Raw genomic sequence first — 6,067 nt, 5'->3', positions numbered from 1 at the left:
AATCGGCGTGGCATTCGGATGATTCTTCGGTGACCGTCGGTTGGAAACAGGGAAAGTCCGTTTGGCCAATGGTTAGAATCACATCGAGTCTAAGGCGTTAAGTACTTTACATGTTTAAGCTAAGTACGGCTTTGTTTGGGACTTTGCATAGGTCCGAGAGCAATAGCGGAGGACAATTGCAGGTGGTCGACAACCCGGGAACTTCACACGGTAGAAGTGGGTGCTTCGAGCTTGTAGTCGATGAGATAGTTTCACTTTCCCTTGTCCTTCTATATCAGCATTGTAGTCTCTACATATCGGTTACTTTTGTTTATCGTTCATTCATCTATACCTTGTTGATTGCATGATAATAGTTGTTGATAGATATGTAGAGCAGGCTCGCATATATTATATATCTGTGGACCTTGGGTCCAGGTAACACATTGACTCCTTTGTCGTGTGTTTCGATCTAGTTGATCGTGGTTTGATGTTGTACACCCTTGTATCTGGCTTCGGCCAAGGCACTGGCTTCTTACCGTTTTTCGCATTGAGCATATCAGCGTGATTCAATCACAACACTTGGGTGTATCCATTGACACCAGGTTGGTTTGGCCACCGACCGGAGGTGTGCTTATCCGGATGGGTCGTTCAGTAGACGGATGAATCAGGTCAGTGCAAGTAATGTGACAGGCAACGCTTGAGGTCTGCGAACCAATATGGTAGGCACCAGATTGGGTTTGATTTTGGATTATATGTACCTTAAGGCATCTGTTCAGTTGAGTTTTTGTTACAGTAGTAGTTTGGTTCTTTCTCATTTACTATTCTGCTTCTATTACTACTGTAGTTGCTCTTATATCATACCATATCTGTTGTTCTATCTCTTTTGTTTTTCAGTGAATACGATTTGCCTTCGTGGCTCTATCGTACCCACTTGGAAACTTTGATTGTGGTTTCTCACCCCCCCATTTCCCCAGGTGGCTCGGGCAAGCAGTTGGTTTTCGGCGCGACGGGAGGACGTTCTAGCTAGACTGCAGTAGCGACCATCACCCGGGTTACTTTTATTTTCGCTTCTAGTAATTTAAATAATTAAATGGTTCAGTTAGATGATCTCTATGAATATTTGAGTATTTCTGAACTGGTTTGAGTTGATGTTTTCCTATGATACTTGCAGTTGGAGATTTATGAATAATTAGTTATTGGATTTATGTATTTACGCATTGTGGTTTTCTACCCCTCGAGGTAGTCGATTTTCAAAATGGAGTTTTCGAGTGGCAAACAATTTAAAAAAAAAAAAAAGATTTTCGAATAATTTTATAGATGATTATATAGAGTTTAAAAATAAAGCTTCCGGGTGGGGAGCACTTTTAAATAGGATGACTGTTGTATTGTGTATCATATCATCCAGCGCCTAAGCAGTGTTTAGAGGCATGCATCATCCCTAAGGATCGCTAGCTGTATGAAAATGCATCGCATAGATTGTTTGTGGATTGGTGAATGTAGATTGTGGTTGTGATCCTATTGTTGTTGTTGGTACGCCGTGTAAATATAAAGGAGACTCTGTCCGAGTAGACGGAGGAACTTTATATTTGTGATGGGTCTGTACGTCACGTGGGCCAGGTTGAATTTAAAAAAAAAAAAGCACGTTTTCCGCAACTCTGATTTCAAAGATCGTATTCATTATTAAATGGCTTTTAAAACACCATCAATAGAGAGTGTTATTGAATATAGGTTGGACATTGGATGTAGCGTTATTGAACCTAGATTATGAGGTATAGTGGTAGGATGACCACATGGACGTGAGAACATAAACCTAGAGAGGTTGACTTGGAAATGGACGGATGTGCACATCTAGTGATCTTGGTGACCTCAGAATCAGAGCTTGGGCGTGTGCGATGATTTCGCTGCCGTGCTTGATGCCAAGGGGGCGTGTGCGACGATTTCGCCGCCCGAAGACTTGAGCCATTGTTCGGCATGTGCAACGATTTCGCCACGAGATGGCTAAGTCAAGTAAAGGATTACGCTGCCCGTTGACTGGAGCCATTGTTCGGCGTGTGCGACGATTTCGCCGCCAAGTGGCTGAGTCAAGTAAAGCGGTAAAGTTGTGGATGATTAACTCAAAACCGAGTCGGGTGGTATTACTTGGCTAAGATGAGAGAACCTCAAAAGTGGATTGTAAATAATATGAATAGTTAAATAAAAATGGTAGATCTACTTGTATTGCATTCATGTTGCATAATTGCATGTTGAGAGGCATAAGCATGATAGTTGTTAGTTGCATGAAATTATATGCTTGTACATATATCTGTTGGACTAACTTGTTTATTTTGCCTCCTTTGGACTAGGTGAGTTGAGCTCTTTCCTTGGGTGGCCGTACCCATTGGGAACTATGCATATAGTCCACACCCCACGTTTTTCAGGTCCACACGCGAGCGGCGCGGCGGCGCGAGGAAAGGGCGTAGCTCGATAGATAGCGCCCTACCACTGAGACCAGAGATAGAAGTACCCAGAGTCAACCTAGCTTAGGTGTAAGAAAGTGAATTCTCAAAATCCGAGAGTTGAACTTCGATTTGAATCGACCAATTGTCGATTCGGTGTGCTTCGGAAAGTCCGAAGACATTGAAAATGCATAAAGTGCATTAGGGAGGACTTCGGAGAGCAAGAAGATGGAATTCTACACTTTGCAGAGTTTTTAGGCTCTCGGGGTCCGGTCCTTCAGCTGAGAGACCGGTCCCCGTAAGCTGGGAGGAAGAGCAGAAAATTTCTCTTGTGCAAAGTTGCTCGTGGGGTCCGGTCTCTCAGCTAGGGACCGGTCCCCGTACGCGTGAGAAGGGAGCAGAAAAAAATACTCTGCGTACAAATTACTCTCGAGGTCCGGTCCTCCCTTAGAGGGACCGGCCCCCGTAGCCCGAAATGCCCAAAATAGGCTGTCATATAATGGCAAAGTTGAGGGGGTTTTCAGCAATTATGCATGTGTGGGGTTAAGTGGAGGGTGTTTCTTTCTCTCTTCCTTCACTTCTCCTCAATCTAACCCTAATAGCTTCCCTCTCTCTCTCTAGAACTCTCTTTCTCTCTCTCTACAAGGTGGGAAATGAGGAGTATTGGTGGGAGATTGAAGCAAGGAGAAGGATAGGCATCTTCTTCTTCTTCTCCTTCAAGCTTGGAGGAACCTTGTGAGGTAAGCTCTAACCTCTTTGATGGTGGATTTCTAGGGTAGGGATTTTATGCTCTAGAATTCGTTTTGGGTTAACCCTAGGAGTCTAGTAAGAGGATTCTAGCATGAATCTAGGGTTTTGTTGGTGTGTTAATGCACTAGTTGCAACCTAGGGCTCTGATGGGGGTTTGGGGAGATAATGGGTTTTGATCTAAATTAGTTATATGTAAACTTAATTATTAGGTGTGTGAACGCGTTGGCGGTGGCGGTTCGGCGATTCGTCGAGCCAATGCGGAGATATCGCCAAGCGGAGGGCGTTTCGGCTTCGTTTCCGCCCGAAAGGTCGAGGTGGCGACTCCGGATCACGAAATCAAATCCCCAACCTCGCTACGTCACTTAGAGGTAGGTGGCGTCATCCCGAAGCAGTTGAACTTCTCCCTATGTCTAAGTTTCGTTGTTGACTAAATGTGCATATCGAGATCTTGCATTATAGGATGCTTAGATGGTCGTTACATATTCTTGCATGCTAGTATTAGTGTAGCGTTGTTTGTTTGGCACTTGAACCTAGTATGCATGAGATTGAGGCATAGTGACTTGAAACCCTATAATGAGATGATAAATGGTGGATTTGACCCTAGGGGAATGACAACCTAGTGATGTGTAGATTAGTGTATTGGAAACACTTGAACGAGAACGAGTGGCATCTAGTTAATGTTGAATACAAGAACGTGTGGCATAAGAACTTAGTGTAGCCGAAACACTACCATGTTGAGTATAGGGATACTCGGATTCCATGATGATGTTACCCTAATTGGTAGGGTATCCTCGATTGACGAGGATTGGATCGTGCTCACATAGCCTGTTATATGCTTGTCGTGGTCGCTCCGAACAAGCCGTGCACTCTGGAGGTTCAGTCACACGAGAGGGCAGTAGCTAGCTGTCCGTCGGTGGTCTCGGGTGAGTCGAGCGGCTTGGGACTCCTCACCTATAGGATTGAGACGTGTGTTGAGGGCGAGCCCACGAGCTAGCCGAGTGATTGGGTGAACTAATGAATAGCATCGTTGTTGAACATAGTAGTGTGATAGCTAGTCTCTTTACTATGTAGTGTATGCATTCATTATACTGGATTAAGGCATGGTAGAATACTTGCACGTTTCCTTACTATATTTTTGTTGCTTCCATATCTACCTATCTATTTATCTATCTATCTATTTGTTTATGCCTGCTTAGACCTAGTGGGGAGATCGGCGGAATCGGCGGTCGAACCCACTGGGAATTATGGACAATAGTTCTCACCCCACTTTGTTGCAGGGCCGAGCTCGAGTGCGCCGGGCGAAAATCGTGGTAAGGGTATCGCACCCTAGTGTAGTAGCTTTCCTTCCTTTTTGCATTAGAGCTACCATATGTACTTGAGAGTAGATGATGTATAGGTTGTGTCACGCCCCGGGACCGGCGGAGGCCCTCCCGGTAGCGTGCCCAGACCCGCCATATGTCTACACATATAAGGCGTCTACAATAAAAGCGGAAGTAAAAGCAAGAGATAGAACAAATATAAGAAGTGAAATAACTAGCAACTAATGATATCAGAGCAAGTAAAGTTCTATCATATAAACCAGAGTAAGGGAGATATACCAAGACGAAGAAAGTAAAACATAAGGTGATACAAAACTAACTCCTCAAAAGAAATACCAAAATCCAAAAGAAAGGTGGTCTCTATACATATACGGGTACAACTTTCAACCTCTCACAAAATAAAACATCCAGAGGTAGACCACCTAAACTCGTCCCTCGCTGAAGGGCTAACTCGAAGCGACGCCCTTCCCACGGTCCCTAGCCTCTCCCGGCGTGGAAGGCTCTGAAAGAAAACATAAAATAGAGGGCGTGAGAACTATAATTTATAGTTCCCAGTGGGCAATTACTGACCTCAGCTCATTGCACCACTAGACCCAAAAGAAAAGCGTAAGTCAAAAGCGATAGCCATAACAAGTAATTGCAACTATGAAAGCATAATGAAATACTAAAATATTACTTGCGACTAAACATGGCATTTATGTAATGCACAATTATCCTGTCATGAAGAGTATGTCTCTACTTAGCCATAAATAATGTCATGGTTTGCTTAAATGAAATTATGAGGATTATCCCTTATCTGTACGTATACAATACATATCACTTTAAAATCTGGGGATACACCATCTCACGTACGTACACTCTGAATCGTAAGACAAATTCTAACCCTTGGTACTAGGAATAATACATTTACTTGGAACGAAGTACATAAATTGGATATACGGTTAACACTGTAATCCTTACAATCTTCGGATCTCTCCCGAACTCTTGAACCTGATAAACTCTAAACCCTATTACAGTATTTCTCCGTAACCCGGGCCCAGTACCATTAGTAATCATAACTACAAAATTACCTTTGTATCTTGTTCTAAACCCGAATTAGACAACACTACGAATTCACAGTATTTCTCCGTGATTCGTTCACTCACAACCCTGCAGTGAATCTCTATACTCCTAACCTACGAACTCTGAACCTGATGCGAACAAACGGTAAACACGAGTAAGCGTGTACGAACACTCCCAGCGAGGGATATTCGGCCGTGAGGCCTCAATCGGATGCGCTGAATACAAGCGAGCACGCCATAACTCTTCGGATGCCCCAGCTCACCCTGTCTGTGTAAGGTTCTCATCCCTACAACCCGATGGTGTCCGTGAATCCGCCGTGTTCGACCTGATGGGAACCATCCAGGGATTAACCTTTACCTTTAGCTGTGCCCTACTCAAACAATATTAGTGATGATTTATCTCTCACCATCAACCTAATGAGCCTGAACGAAGATCGCATCCAAACCTGAAATCTATATGTATGTATGTACATCATACGATCCTCCGTCACAAATTAACGTAAGTATATTTGTTACAACGATG

Source organism: Ananas comosus, linkage group 9 (genome assembly GCF_001540865.1).
Source record: "Ananas comosus cultivar F153 linkage group 9, ASM154086v1, whole genome shotgun sequence".
Taxonomy (NCBI): Eukaryota; Viridiplantae; Streptophyta; class Magnoliopsida; order Poales; family Bromeliaceae; genus Ananas; species Ananas comosus.
This window is presented reverse-complemented; position numbering follows the sequence as displayed.